Source organism: Micrasema longulum, unplaced genomic scaffold (assembly GCF_059751315.1).
Source record: "Micrasema longulum isolate JH-2025_06_02 unplaced genomic scaffold, ASM5975131v1 h1tg002500l, whole genome shotgun sequence".
Classification (NCBI taxonomy): domain Eukaryota; kingdom Metazoa; phylum Arthropoda; class Insecta; order Trichoptera; family Brachycentridae; genus Micrasema; species Micrasema longulum.
Genome location: NW_028279642.1, coordinates 164058 through 180558, shown reverse-complemented (window position 1 = coordinate 180558; position 16501 = coordinate 164058). Strand labels below are relative to the sequence as shown.

General features: G+C 31.6%; 1 long non-coding RNA gene across 1 annotated transcript; it reads right to left on the bottom strand.

Moving 5' to 3' along the window:
• Positions 1-3067: 3067 nt before the first annotated feature.
• Positions 3068-7804, bottom strand: LOC148272075 (uncharacterized). Its single transcript, XR_015824938.1, has 2 exons — positions 6877-7804; positions 3068-4499 (listed from the first exon to the last, which is right to left on the bottom strand). It is a non-coding gene; the product is annotated as an uncharacterized LOC148272075 (long non-coding RNA).
• Positions 7805-16501: the final 8697 nt, after the last annotated feature.

Below are 16501 nucleotides of genomic sequence, written 5' to 3'. Positions count from 1 at the left end.
ACTGAATTAATGAGACAATAAATAATCGTACCTAATGAAATTTTACTAAAGAGACTGAATGACTGTTGTACAAAGAAGTTTATGAGAAAACGCAAAATAAATTTTATGATATATATTATGTACTGCTTAAGATAGAACAGTCATAAAAAAAAATAACTGGATGAAATACATGTAGATAGAGTTGATTAACAGAAAAATTAGAGAAAATTCAGTAAGATTTGAAAAAGCTCATTTATACTAAGATGTGTATATTTATCTTTATATATATAATTCCACTGTACGTGTGATATCACTGAACTCTTCCTAAATGGCTTAACCGATTTACGTGTGTTTTTCAGTAAAATGTAGATCTTTGCGCTGCGCGTGTTCGTAGATATTAAAAATTTCAATCGGATCTGTAAAAAAAGTTAGAAGCATAAATCTTTTTTTCATCGATGCATTCGACGAGAATGCATATGCAAAAAAAAATAAAGGATGTTGGTTGCGAATTATGTGGGTATGCATTAAAATATTGTCACAACTCAACATCCTTTTACCCACAACCTCTGTTCACTTCCCACCGCCAGTATCCTTTGATCATTCGCCACACAAAGACCTCGAGTAGTAAATCGCGCGTTTATTTCGTTAAACGCGTGCCAAATCATAGACTTGTTTTTAATATATTTAAGCCTTTTCTGGGCTTTTATATAAGTTGATTACTAATAAAATCATTGTGTTTTTTTTATTTTTTATAAAAAGAAATATTTGGGTTCTTATGATTTACCCAAATATTTAATTTTGAGGGCCATTTTCAACGAGTTGTAAATAACTCACTATTAGGAAATGGAATCAAGTTGGGGTAGAGTGGGGTTCGAACCACGGACATTTGGTCCGTGAGTCCGAGACACTAGCCACGGGACCACAACCCGATCGAATACTAGCACAAACAACTTCGACTTCCGTACATTAAAATTCTAAGAAATGATTTTTTTTACATTTTTAGAAAATGCATCTACACGATTCGAAGAACAAATATATTACTGTTTTTTTTAAATATCAAAGCCGCATATTAAAAATCTTGTTTTTATTTTATTTTTTTTACCGATTTGTTCGAAATCTTCGTACATGGTAATGGATCAATAATGTTATAACAAAAAATATTTTTTTTAAATTATATAACTTCACCAAATCGTCATTATTATTTTTTTAAATCGAGAAATATTATTTACAATAAAGATATTATTTCTTATCTAATAGAAAGTTTATCGTCGAATTTCGTGATTATACAGAAAATAATTAAAATAATTCGATTAGAATCAGATATAAAGTATGCAGGTATTTTCACGGAATATAAGATGAGTGTCTATTGAATCGTGAGGTCACTCACTAATAATATAATTCGTGAATTTTATAGATTCAAAGATAATTACGATAAAGGAATAAACTAGTTCACGAGCGTGGAATTAACGCGGCAGATACCGAATATTGTGTGTATACACCTCATTGAATTGGTTAATTATATTTCACTATTATTTCATGAATATTTATAAACTTTGCTCGGCATTGAAAAAATATATACAATTCTCTACTAAAATTTTCTCTCAGCATTTTTTTTCTTTTAAAATGTTAATCTTAAGGCACACGCTAGCTAATACATTCGCCAGTACGTCGGTGCGCGTATTGGCAACGAATCGCTACTAGAGATGATTCATTCGAATGAAAATAATTTAATGCATTCAATTACTATATACATTCGAATGAAAGTCCGAATGCAGTAATTTAATTGAATGAAATAATTAATCTCAAAAAATAATAATATCTGTCTGGCATACTATACCCCCCCTATAAAATAAATATATTTTTATAACATTATTGGGAGGGACGAGCCTGATGCTTTGATAGCAAAATTTCAATATTTGGCTTCAAATTAGTCGGGTGATCTTCAATTTGTTTCTTTTTTTTTTTACTTGTAATTAAAATATACATAATTAAAAATATGTCTATTTTAAGAAATTATTACTTAAGTACCATCTAAGATACTGTCTGCGTTATTTGTCGACCCCGTGGTGTAGATGTAAGCGCGTTTGCCTTTATATATTTTTATTTACATGAAGATGTTACCTTCATGTAAAAAAAATACATTTAAAAAAATGACCAAGATACACTGCGATTGGTGTACCAATGCAGTGCCCTATGCACCATTAGGTGCAGAAAGGTAATAATGATGATGATGATGATTGTGTTACATTTACCGTAGATTTTTTGTGACGGCCTGCCTAAATAGGATCAATTCTCGTAGAACCCTATTTACCTCTCATGAACCCCCAAATTGTTTCCCAATACCATGGATCCCCTTGCAGGTTGTCGTTGGCCCTTGCGGTGCTATTCTGAACCGCTCTTGTGGCCGTAGAAAACACTTTTATCTCGTGTATTTTGTATGTAAATACACGAAATAAAAGTGTTTTCTACGGCCGCGAGAGCGTTTGGAATATCACCCCCGGGCTCGATATAGACCGCTTAGGGAATGACTAGTGCAGAGGAAAATGAATCTTTGTTTGGTCAGCTCAGCATTAAAATTAAAAGATCTAATGCATAGAATTAAGAATAGCCCAGAAGGAGCTTATAATCATATTTGAATACATCGAACTGTGTCCAAAAATCCCCCCACTTTGCTCCCTTTTGCCGCGCGCATTCGTGAAGTCGCCGCGTAATGTTGCAAGATGGGGAAAAATATAATCATAACACAAATATAAGGTTAAAAAAACAAGCTATTTGTTCATTTCTCTAAAATTTTATTGTACACGCGGAAAGATTAATTGACACAACAGAGTAGATAAGTAAAGGGTCATTTTTTAAGAGTAATTGAATAAATGAACTTTGAACTTAAAATATAAAACCCATTTTATTTTACATAAAACGGATATTTTTATATCGTGTTACATAATATTCGATGTTTTAAAGATAATGTCGGTCAAATATCCACCACGGCGTTGTTTAATCCGAGGTCCAATTTTCATTAGTTCTCCGATTAGATGAGCAAAGTATGGTAAACAAATTTACTACCCTGGCAACACTAAAGAAATGTCAATTTTGTTTTCTTCGACAATCTGACAGATATATTTTTTTTTTTTAAGTAATGCATTTGCTACTTACACATTCATTTGCTAAAATCACATGAAATGTGAGCCTATTCTGTTTATTTAAGATCCTATCAGTATTTTTACACTTTAAAAGGACACAACACGGCATAGTTGAATTTAAATCGGGAGTTTCGTACTGAGCAACGTCTACAAAGAAACCAATGGGTCAAAAAGTAAAACTACTCTTTTAAGAGTAGTTTAGTCGCCTTCCGTTTGGTGTTTGTATGCGGTTTCTGGACTATTCTTAATTCTATGATCTAATGTAACAAAATTATGGGATTTTTACACCTACGTATTTGGTTACATATTGTATTAAATCCTAGAGGAATTGAAGAATTGAATGAAGAATATAGAGTTTGATTTATCCTTCACCCACCTGTGATGGAATTTCCTCGAACAGTGTAAAATGGAAAACGTCTTCTGCCAGCAGAGTCTAGAAACTAGGTAGGAAAATCGACTCTCTCCCGCGAGAAGCGTGCATTGCGTGATGCTGCACTTCGACGGGGCATACATACATTAGTATAATGTAAATATCGCATTCCGTTAAAGGGAAACGGAAAATGGACAGATGCCGGCGAGGAGTGGGCGACACGCAGCGCTGAACTTGAGAATTTAAAGAACAATCGTGGGTATTAAATTAAGACAAATTCATACCAATGCGAAAATGTGTTTTTTCCGTTTTCTTTGCGTCTCAACGGAGCGACCGATTGACGCATTTTTTTGTATAGGCCGGAGAGATGAGACGTAAAATGGGATACTTATTTTTCATCCGGAATTTTAAAAATATAAATAATGTATTAACAACGAGCAACATTATTTGAAAATGAGCACGCGGTGAGGTGGGATGTCAGAAAGAAGGAATTAAAAATTAATTCTTTAAATTCCACGATTGACTTGCTTTATCTGTGATTAGTTTGGTTTGCTTTTTGTTTTGGTTTTGTAGTAGGATTTTTTATTTGTGAACGGAATAACGATGCTACGTCACCATAGACCAGTGGTCGGCAAACAGCGGCACGCGAGCCGCATGCGGCTCTTTAGCCGCTCGAATGCGGCTCAGCATAAGTTACACATTTTGTTCAAATTATTTAGTCTACAGGTTCTATAAAAGAACTTTCAGGACCTTCGTTTTTTGAATTATTGAGGATATTGCAAATACTGTGATCGAACGCATGGAGAAGCATCATATTAAAATTGATGAAATTAATTCAATGTATTTGTAAATCTTTGGACAGAGTAGATTCAATTGAATATTTAAGCATTTATATAGATGGAAATTTAAGGTGGATAATTAAATAGAACATATTAAGAATCAGAACTAGTTCCCTCGGTATATTCGAAAATCTGAATGTAAAATCTATAAAAAAACTTTATGTAAAAGCTCTGTTTTATTATATAAATAAAACACGAGTGATACTTTAATCCACAAATTTGGAATATCCAGTGACCGGTTTCATCGCTTTCGCGACATCTTCGAGACTGGTATATTTATTAAAAAGTTAAATGTATTTATACAGAACAGAGGTAAGGATACATAATTCAAAGTTATATGTAAGTAAATTAAATAAAGTTATTTTTATCTTAAGGATCATTATCGACAAATTTTCTATGGGTTAACAAATGAATGGATATAATGTTATTTTAATGAGTTTAAGTATTTTATTTTATTGTTGGTGTCCCATCCTTCGTGAGTGTGGTTTTGTAATGATTTCTGAAAAGCAAGGGGTAAAAAGTCATTAGTAAAATTATATTACAATGGGTAAAGTAATGGAGAATGCACATGTGTTATCTGTTCATTAAGTAATTCTACGTCGGGTTTATTTTTTAATCTATTAATTTCGAGAATTTCTAATTTGTCAAGTTTATGGCCTTTGGGTGCAATATGAATTATTTTTACATTATTTTTTAATTCGAAGGAATGTTTGTTTTCTATTAAATGATTGGCAAAATTTGAATTATCTTTATTATTAGACCATGATTGTATGTGCTCTTTTATGCGTGTTTTAAAGGCTCTACCCGTTTGGCCTACGTAGCATGTATTTTTACAATCGTTACAATTAAGAAGGTAAGTTCCTGAGTTGGAAAACTTATCTTTTTTGTCTTTAGTATTTACCAACAAATTAGCTAAGGAATTATTATTGTAAAAGGCTGCAGTGCATTTATTTTTATTTATTATTTGTCCAATTTTATCACTAGTTTTTCCAATATACGAAAGTTTTGCCCACCGCTTTCGGTCTTTATTATTATTGTTTTTTGGTGTCAAACTTTGGGTTAATGTATTGTTTACGAGACGCTTTTGTTTTTTTCTTATTAGGTTATCAACTAGTGTATTGTTATATCCGTTATTTATCGCGATAGATTTAATTATGTTTAACTCATTGTTATAATTATGTTTGTTAAGCGGTACGAATAACAGTCTATGAATTAAGGAGTGAAATACAGACAATTTATGTGAAATATGATGTCGCGAATTATTATGTATAATGTTATCACTATACGTTGGTTTCCTAAAAATATTGAAATGCATTTTGTCCAAACAAACATTTGTCATTTGTTTGGACAAAATGCATTTCAATATTTTTAGGAAACCAACGTATAGTGATAACATTATACATAATAATTCGCGACATCATATTTCACATAAATTGTCTGTATTTCACTCCTTAATTCATAGACTGTTATTCGTACCGCTTAACAAACATAATTATAACAATGAGTTAAACATAATTAAATCTATCGCGATAAATAACGGATATAACAATACACTAGTTGATAACCTAATAAGAAAAAAACAAAAGCGTCTCGTAAACAATACATTAACCCAAAGTTTGACACCAAAAAACAATAATAATAAAGACCGAAAGCGGTGGGCAAAACTTTCGTATATTGGAAAAACTAGTGATAAAATTGGACAAATAATAAATAAAAATAAATGCACTGCAGCCTTTTACAATAATAATTCCTTAGCTAATTTGTTGGTAAATACTAAAGACAAAAAAGATAAGTTTTCCAACTCAGGAACTTACCTTCTTAATTGTAACGATTGTAAAAATACATGCTACGTAGGCCAAACGGGTAGAGCCTTTAAAACACGCATAAAAGAGCACATACAATCATGGTCTAATAATAAAGATAATTCAAATTTTGCCAATCATTTAATAGAAAACAAACATTCCTTCGAATTAAAAAATAATGTAAAAATAATTCATATTGCACCCAAAGGCCATAAACTTGACAAATTAGAAATTCTCGAAATTAATAGATTAAAAAATAAACCCGACGTAGAATTACTTAATGAACAGATAACACATGTGCATTCTCCATTACTTTACCCATTGTAATATAATTTTACTAATGACTTTTTACCCCCTTGCTTTTCAGAAATCATTACAAAACCACACTCACGAAGGATGGGACACCAACAATAAAATAAAATACTTAAACTCATTAAAATAACATTATATCCATTCATTTGTTAACCCATAGAAAATTTGTCGATAATGATCCTTAAGATAAAAATAACTTTATTTAATTTACTTACATATAACTTTGAATTATGTATCCTTACCTCTGTTCTGTATAAATACATTTAACTTTTTAATAAATATACCAGTCTCGAAGATGTCGCGAAAGCGATGAAACCGGTCACTGGATATTCCAAATTTGTGGATTAAAGTATCACTCGTGTTTTATTTATATAATAAATTACAATGAACTTCCATCAAGAATTTTCACTTACAAACTTAAATGTTTTAAAAGCTCTGTTACTATACGCACACAAACACTATTCTCTACCTTCCATAACTTCTTTCACAAATACAAGAGTTAATAGATACTCCACCCTGACGCTGCAAAAAAAATAATAATACAAGCTTCGGTCAAAGAGGATTAGCCTACTACTCGGTTAAAGTGTACAATCTACTTAAATTATAAATAAGGACAATTAGTAAGTACTCACAATATAAAGTTGCTATTAAGAAATGGATAGTGGAGGTGGGTTGCGCACGGATCGATGAGTGGATCAAGCCAAATACGTAAAATGTGTGTACTGTTTATGAAATTTGGTCTATATAAATTGGTTATGTTTTTTATGATTATTTTAGTTTATTGTGTTAATGATAATTAGTTTAATAACGTTTTTTTATTATTATTATGTTAACTTCGTTAAAAAAACAATTTAAGGCATGTTTGACATTTTGTAAAATGTTTCCCTCGACACGGGACACTCCAACGAGGGAATATTATTCTGTATAAAAAAATAATACAAACAATGTTAAAGTATATATAAATAAAAAATAAATCAATTTCAACATATGGAGCGAATTATGACCGAAGTGAGAACTGTTTTTTTTCTATTTTCGAAGCAAAAAATTATCACAAGATGCTTTTTTACTATCGCATCATTCATCAAGAGGCGAAAAATTTCAAATTTTATGGATTTGGTGATAAGATTGTCAACACATTTGTCGTTAAATCTCCTTGGCTTCACTAATTTAAAGAATGTTTACTCAATAACAGAGAGTAAATAATGCGGAGATCTTCACTGCATAATAAGGTTCGTTGGCTTTGGAGAGGAAACAGTTGAACAAAAAAAAAATTGGTTCTCAACTCTCAAAAGATATCTTAATCGTCGCAATGCCGATAATTGGCTCTTTTGACTAATGAGTTTGCCGACCACTGCCATAGACTAACGGATCATCGTATTTCTTTCATAGCGATAGTTGGAAGACCAAGGACTTTCAACCCCGATAATATATCATTCCGTCGAGAAAACTCTTATTGATAAACGACACAATTAATTAATTATCTTGTTAATTATTTTATGATAATACCAAGTCCCGGGTAAAAACTAGTATAATATATATTTTTTTTTTAATTCTAAGTGCATATCTATGACTTAAAAACACAGTTCTAAAAAAACTAGACGTAATGTAATTGTAGACGAAGAACTAACACTGGTTAAAAATCGTAGTCAACATGGACAGAATACATAATAACATGAGCTATCTCTCTCCGACATAAAACAGCATAAAAATTAGTCACATATATGAGGGGTTCAATGCAGAACCGCCACTATGCATTATCATTATTTTTGGGAGGACCAACTAAACTAGCAGCAAAAAGACTATTTCTTTTAAGTTCAGTGTGCAACTTGCGCGTGGTATAACAACAGGTAGCAGACTATTCATTTTAAGTTGAATTTGCACACTGAACTTAAAAGAAATTAGTCATTTGGCTACTGATTTTGTTGATCTTCTAATAAATAGTGATTATGCACAGTGGCGGTTTTGCATGTAACCCCCTCATACCGTCCTTTTTAATTATATGTATTACTTCTACATAGCTGATGCTTTTTCCGACTACCGCTGAAGTTTGTTAGAAGTTGAATCATCCTTTAAGGTGATTCTAAACGAAAATATGAAACTAATTATTCAGATGGCGCTTTTATAATTTTTTATTGAAAAATGCCGTTTTTATGTTTATTTTCAACGAAAATTTTACAAAACTTGTTTTGCGGAAACTTTACACTATATTGGTTGTAACAAATGCGATAACAATATAATTTAGGTCCTTTTCACAAAATGGTGTACAAAACAAAAAATAAGATAAATATTGTTTTGTTTTGTACACCATTTTGTAAAAATGACATAAATTATATTGTTATGGTATTTGTTACAATCAATATAGTGTTAAGTTTCCGCAAACCAAGTTATGTAAAATTTCCATTGAAAATAATCGTAAAAATTGAATTTTTCAATAAACAACGATGAAAGCGCCATGTATGAATAATTAATTTCATATTTTCGTTAAGAATCACCTTACTGACAAAGTATCTGTAAGTAAATTGAAACACCGCAATACAGAACAATATTGGCATTGTATTTAGTTATACATAGAGAACTATAATTGGCCTATAATTTTAGTTTGTTGATATTGTAGTTTTTTTTTGTTACAATGACTGTTGTTTTCTTTAAGTAAATATAATAAAAATATTAAAAAAATGAAATTCTTTACCAAAAACGAATGAACAAATGAGAAATTCTCATTCTCACGAGATATTCTTAGCTAGGAATTGTCGGTAGCGCAGAAAATAAAAAGTTGCGTACTTTAGCTAGCGACAGTAAAGCATTTTAATTAGGAAAACCTAAGTACTACTATCGTTGTTTAGTGTTTAGTCACTTCCACATAAGCAAGCGTGAAACCAGTAACTTGTCGTATGGAACCTTACGCACGACAATGGAATGGCGATGGAATGTTATCAATTACAAAAATGTAAGGAGTGTTTTACATTTGTAATCTAAATCGTTATTTTACACATAAAATATCAGTACGTAGATTAATACGCTTAATTACTGTTAAGTGTAAAGGTCGTAATATTATATATTATATCGAATGTGAGTGTAGGACGAAGAAGATTCTGTACTGCATGGCCAACTGGATCACACCCGAGGTCTACTTTTCACTGCCCAGGGTCCGCGCGATCTACCAATCATCATACCTCTCTTCACAACCATTGGTGCATTAAGCGCTGCATTGGAACACCAAGCGCGATACATCTCGATCATGTTAAGTAAAAAGTAAAAGTAAGGTGATCAATGATCAGGTCAGAGTGCCTGGTCAGCGCCATGCGGAGGAACTGATAAAAGGGTACTCGCAAAGGTTTGCCTTCGACCTAATACAGCTCAGCCGCAATCAAGTGAGGGTTATTACTAGAGCCCGCCTAGTAGCTCAATCACAAATACTATCGACGTGCTTAAAAACGTGCGAAGCATTTGAGCGATCACAATGAACAATAATGAACATGCTTAAGTTATCGCAGTCATAAGTCAACGCGTGTGTAGTCGTGTCGGTTTGTTTTTTGTTTTCCTTGTAAAAAAATACAGTTCACTGGCGTAAAATCGGCGATTACAATTAAAAATAATACAATATATTGCATTTTCAAAATAATAAGGAGTATCTAATACAAAAAAAATCAAATTAAATTACAATTACTATGGCGACTACTTTTCTTGACATTTGGCTAGCGGCGGCTAAATGCAATAAAAAGCATGATAAATAATAAATAAAAATATTAATTTTTGAATATTTTCCATATTTACACCGGTGAAATTCGAATATGTGATTGTAGCGGGATTATACGTCGCGGAACGTAAATATTCTGACATTTAATATTGGGTGTTCACGGATGTTGCATTGTGATCGCGAATACGATAAACAACCATGGTGAGAAATTGTTATCACGTCGCTTATTAGCACGTTGATAGTTATTTGTGATTGAGCTAAAGGGCACTACAGGTTGAACGAATCTTTCCAAAACTTCTTGATGTAGGTTCTGCAGCGCAGATGAGAAAACACCTTTACACATTATTTGCGAGTGTGATGCTTTGCATCATAAAAGGAGCCTCATCCTCGGGGGACCACTGGTTAAACCTAAGAATGTTTGAGAGCCCGCTCCCTGCCTAATAGCCCGATACTTATATACCGATCTGGGCTTGGTTTGGAGGGGGAGAACTATTCACAGGGACCCGTCACATGTGACAATAGATCTTCACAGGTCGCAGTGACCACAGGAGCTTGCATAGCACTGACCCCCACCTCTAAGAATAAGATCAGTAATCAGTCATACACTTCAGTATCCAGTCCAGGGACTATGAAATTTCGCTTCGTAAACATAAATATTTGACCTTGCCAGGATTCGAACCTTTGACTAGTAGATAATATTCGTCAAGGGTACTGGTTCTTTTTCACACTTAGAACTGATTTTTTTAGCTTTGATTTGACAAAAACGTCAATTTTGTTACGCATGCATTATATCTAGCTAACAAAATCTTGAAAATCTTTGTCTTTCTATAACATGTTTTCATATCTTTGCCTTGCCGCGATTGACAGTTCCAATAACTACGATCGACCAGTCGGCCACCACTGTTCTTTACCACCTAGAAATGAAGATAAATGAAGATATTATGTATTTGCAAAGCTCAGGTTAATGCAATTATAAGCTATGAGTCAGTCGCACATATGTATATGTGAAACCAAGCATCATTTTGCTATATTTTGAATAAACAATACGGAATATATAAAGTTCTGATTTAATTACATCCAAAGATACGCATTTTATAATTTCTAGAATATTTCCCCAGTTCATACATCAATGAGACGATGAAGTCACACGGTAAAGAATTACCTAACTAATTAATGTTTCACATATATTTTATTAACTAACACTAGTTATGGATGTCGTTAATTGAAATTCTCATTGAGGATGACTTCACATATTTATATTGATTTATGACGTTTTGTTTTCATGAATGTAACATGTTTTACAAACATATACCTATTGCAAAACCACATTATAATATGTTCTAATTAAAATACGTATCGTTTATGAATATTATATAGGGACAACAGATTATAATATTTGACACAGCTTAAATCTATGAACAAAATAAAAACTGGGTATTTATGTAGATGCAGTTTTATAAAGGAAATCAATCAATAAGATGGTATTAGATATGAGGTAATAACTTATATAAAACTAAATATTATCTTAAGTGTAGGTACATTTAAAAATAAGTTAAAAAAGATACAAAACGCAACATTTCAATGGAACAGAGAGAGACAAATTATTGAAACATGTGTTGGCGGTGTACTTTAAGAGAATATTCTATTATATGAGTTTTTTTTATCGTTTTATTACAATGTACAGAGTCCAACTAAGGGGGCTAATAAGGGTGAATTTTTTAATTTTATCTGCTGATTTATTAAAATTCTATCGCTATTATTTTCATCCTATTTATTTCTAAAATTTCCAATCTAACTTTTGACCTTTATGTCCTACATGTAAAATGTTTATGTTTTTCGCTTTGTCAAAGGTATGTTTCAATTCATTTAAATGTGTTGCATAGTTTAATATGTCGTTATTTAATATATGTGAAGCTAAATGTTCTTTCACTCTATATTTAATAGCTCTCCCGCTTTGTCCTATATATGAACCAGGACAAGTACATGTTAATTCGTATATTCCTCTATTTTCAAATTTGTCGACCTGATCTTTACTATTAATTCATGTTTGGCCCAAAGATTTTTAATTATAAAACGAAACTAAAAGATTATTTTTTTGTAAAACGTGTTTTATTTTATTGCTAGTATTTCCGATATAATTTAATTTTACCCACTTTTTATTCTTATTTTTGTCGATAGACGTAAGTCCTGCACATGATTGAGACATTGTACTTTTGTTTTTTTCTGTATTAAATTATTCACTAGGGATTCTTTGTAGTCATTGTTACGTGCTAATATTTTAATAAGATCAAGTTCTTTTCTAAAAATTTTTGTTGACATTGGTACATTTAATAATCTATTAATTAACGAATGAAATGTGGACATTTTGTGCGAAATATGATGACGTGAAGAATTATGGATTGTGTTATTAGATATGTTTCCTTTACGAAGCTTCATAAAATAAATGCATCGATTCAACACACTATTAATTAGGTTATGAAGAGAAAAGAGGTTTAAAAAAAGCCTACGTATTCACGCGTAGGCAGTGTGGGAAAAGAATGGAAATTCTTGAATGACAAAGAGGTGTTTTATATTTGAAGAGTGACGCAAAGTACAGAACTGATCACAGCCTCCGGCAAAAGTCGACAGTCGACACGTCATTTGGCCATAACTAACAGACAAGTCTTTGATAATATGCTGTACGAAAGTTTACAACAACCATTCGTGGAATTTTATGTAACTGCCACGAACATTAGTTAGTAAAATAGTATTAATCACTTGTATGGTAGTAATATCCGCGAAGTCAATGAGTCAAGGAGCATGTTGATTGCTATCCTTGAGTTCCGAGAAATGGAAGCAATCAACAAACCTGCATAGATGCCGTAACTTGTTTTCTACAACCTTTTACCTGTACGAAAGTTCTCACTTTATTATATTTTATACGATTCAATTATCTGCTTATTAAGTTTTATTTTATCTTCGCGACGTGATAAAATAAATAATGATACAATGACACATTGTAGTAGATAAGTAATTGTTATTTTTGTTAATAAACTATGATTATTATTGCGAGTATTTAAGGCGATTTTTATAAAATATTATGAAATATTTAGTGTGAAATTTAAAAAAATATATGTTGCGTAACTTAGATAGGTCGTCTCAAACGTGGAGCGTTGTATTACATTAAATATATCGTTTTTCGCATTGGTTAGATACGCAGATACATTATAACTTTGTAAAGGCCCGTAGAACGGGCATACATTTGCCTATTTGGGACCACAACTTTATTCTAATATAAAAAATTATTTGGAAGAAAAAATATTTGACCTAAATGATTAAAGTTTTAAATTATAACCAATAATAATTAACAATAAAAACATTGAAGTGAATCTACAATATAAAATTTGTATTTAAAGCACAAACTTTGTGTTTTTTCATTTCATAATTAAAATAATAACACTGTTTTTAGCCATGAATTATTTATTTAATTACCGACCGGTTTCGAAGCTACACAAGCTCCTTTATTAAGGTATAATTTAAGAAATTAAAATTAAGAGACGGGTACGTCTCGAAACCGGTAGACGTAGAAAAGTCTAAAATATTTAATAAAGTAATACGTTTTTAGCCATGAATTTATGAAGAAGTACAAATATGTACGAATAAATATGATATTTTTACTTGGATTTGAACACAGTGGACAGATGATGTTTCTAGAAATGATACAGAGGAAAATTACAAGATAGTGTTTCTAGAAATAATAAACGCGTAAACTACAATTTATTATTCGCAATCATTGTTATAAAAATAACTATTACATTGTGCATTCTAGAATAATTATAAAAGGGGTATTTCGTCATGGAATATAAAATAATCTCAGCCGCCTTATTCTGAATAAGCATGTCTGTAAAACAGTCACCTCTAAACACATCAGTATAAAATAAATGCAGGTGATTAAATCAAGAACAAGTCATCGAAATAAGACAAAAACATACATCGGTCTTATTTCGAACTATTGTATTGTTTTTTTTAACACTTCGTTATAAACACTAGGCTTTGGTCGTTGGTAACATGGCGCAAGAATATGTCAATGTATAAAATATACTGTATAAATCAGGTATGATTCAGTTTGGACCGTGTTTTACCAGAGGCAGATAAATCACAAGTTTCTAGAATATGTTCTCGTGACGTCACTACACTCGGTGACCTTCTGAAGACGCGAATCCAAACGCCACAGGTAGACTGATGCTTAACAGGTAAAAAGTGATAAGAAAAAAGTAACGTATTTAAATTTCATTAGGACGATGACGAAAATAACTTGTTTAGTTAAGATGTAGTGATGCATGCGCAATCGTGGGAATAATGGTTAACGTAAAACACGGGCAATGGAATGGGCCGATAATTTTTCCTCCAAATTTTCAAATGAAAGGTGTCTAAAAATTAGCTTTTGGATTACTCGGAATGCAAAAACTATTAAAAAAATATTCGCTACTACTTTTGACCCTCAACCAGAGCTTGAAGTTTTCGAAAAAGTTGTTTTTGTGCGCTAAACCAGCTGTCATTTTGTATTTAAGTAAGAAAATCTTATAATGTGCATTAACCCTTATTAAATAAGCATCTAAGGGCGTGAGTTGCACTTTGTTTTGTAATAAATGAGAAGCATTGTTTTAATGAGCCATTGTTTTCGTCAATATTAGCCAAGCGCTCAACGGAATTAGTTCCGCGGAGTGTAAACTTTTTGCATTTCGGTAGTTTTAAAACGTGTTCGAATTTGTAATGTGATTAAGTTATATCTTTACTAACAACATTTTTTTTTATCAATATGGATATTTAATAAAATGTTCAGACAGTGATAAACTTCAAACCTCAGTTGAGGGCCAAAATTAGTATGGAATATATATTTTTTTAATTTTTACATTCAATATAATCCAAAATGCAATTTTTTAGACCCCTTTCATTTTGATGTCTAAAAAATAAAAAAAACTTCATACATCATCGGCCCACTCTAACGGACAATGTTATGGCTGGATATAATATTTTTTCTCACAAATGTCGCCCTTATTTTAGATTTCCATGGAGAAATTTCTCTCATGTATGTAGATAAGGAAAATTACTATTTACCGCTAGAATACGGCCAGCAGTTACCATTATTTGTATTTTGTTTATTCCTTCAAAATGAATATTCTCTAGTTCAAACCAAAAACCCGTTTTTAAATACACCTGTCGAAATCTTCAGTACCTACTGTAATAAAGTAATATGTTGAATGGGAACTAATTTGAATAAAACAATAATAATTCACTCAGAGAAGTTTCTACAACTCAAATATACGAGTATTTTTTTTTAATTTTATTTAGAAAACATACAGTCATACAAAATCAGTATTAAAAACAACATTTTTTTAACATAAAAAGACCAATTAAGTTTTCATAAATTAAAAAGATATAAACATTAAATGTGACAAAAAATAAAAAATAAATAAGAATTTTAAGTGAAAAAAGGATAATTGTTGACATTTGCGTTTTCCATGGAGGTAATAAATTAAAATAAATAAAAATACCGAATGTACACTCCGAGCCATCCACGCACACACATGAACGCACATATAAAACATACACAAACATATACATTACATGCGGCACATATACATAGCATAAACCACTCGAGATGCACATTCAGCAACTATCCCAAATAATCGACCCCATGAAGAAATTTTCTGTACAAATGCAACGTGCAGTTAAAAATGTCTACATCAATACTGAGTCCGTTATAATTTCTACAGGTACGTCTAATGAATGAATTCGAGGTATTGTTTTTACAAGTTGGTACATAAAAGTACATAGCATAGCTTGCACAAAGCAACAATCCAGCAGGGGCGAATCGTCCAAATAAGCAATTATGCAGATCTTACCATTATATTTGAATTTCGATAATAATGTTTTATAGTAACTATGTTTAAGAGAACATATAAAATAAAATATTAATCACTACAACCGTATATATCATCCCCCAAAAAAATTGCTATAGAGAGCGAAAAAGTACACTTTATTTTGCATCTTTAACCGGTGCCGTGGCGCAGTTGATTAGACGGCCAACTGTGAATATGATGTCGCGGGTTCAATTCCCGCCAGTTGCAAAAAAAATAATCCAAGAAAGGCTTTCTTCAATTGGTCTGGGTATTGTGGTGTATTTTTCATTACCTCCTCCCGTATCCCCTCTATCCCACCGGCTGACAAGCCTCTATACAAAAGCTTAGCGGGTTTTTCCCTTTTTTAAAACAAAACCGTTGCGGTTATTTAGTTCTAAAACAAGCTTGCAGATTAAAAATATTATTAGAAGGTTCTCTATTTGGAAACTCATATTTCGGACGTCGTTTCCGAAGGAATAT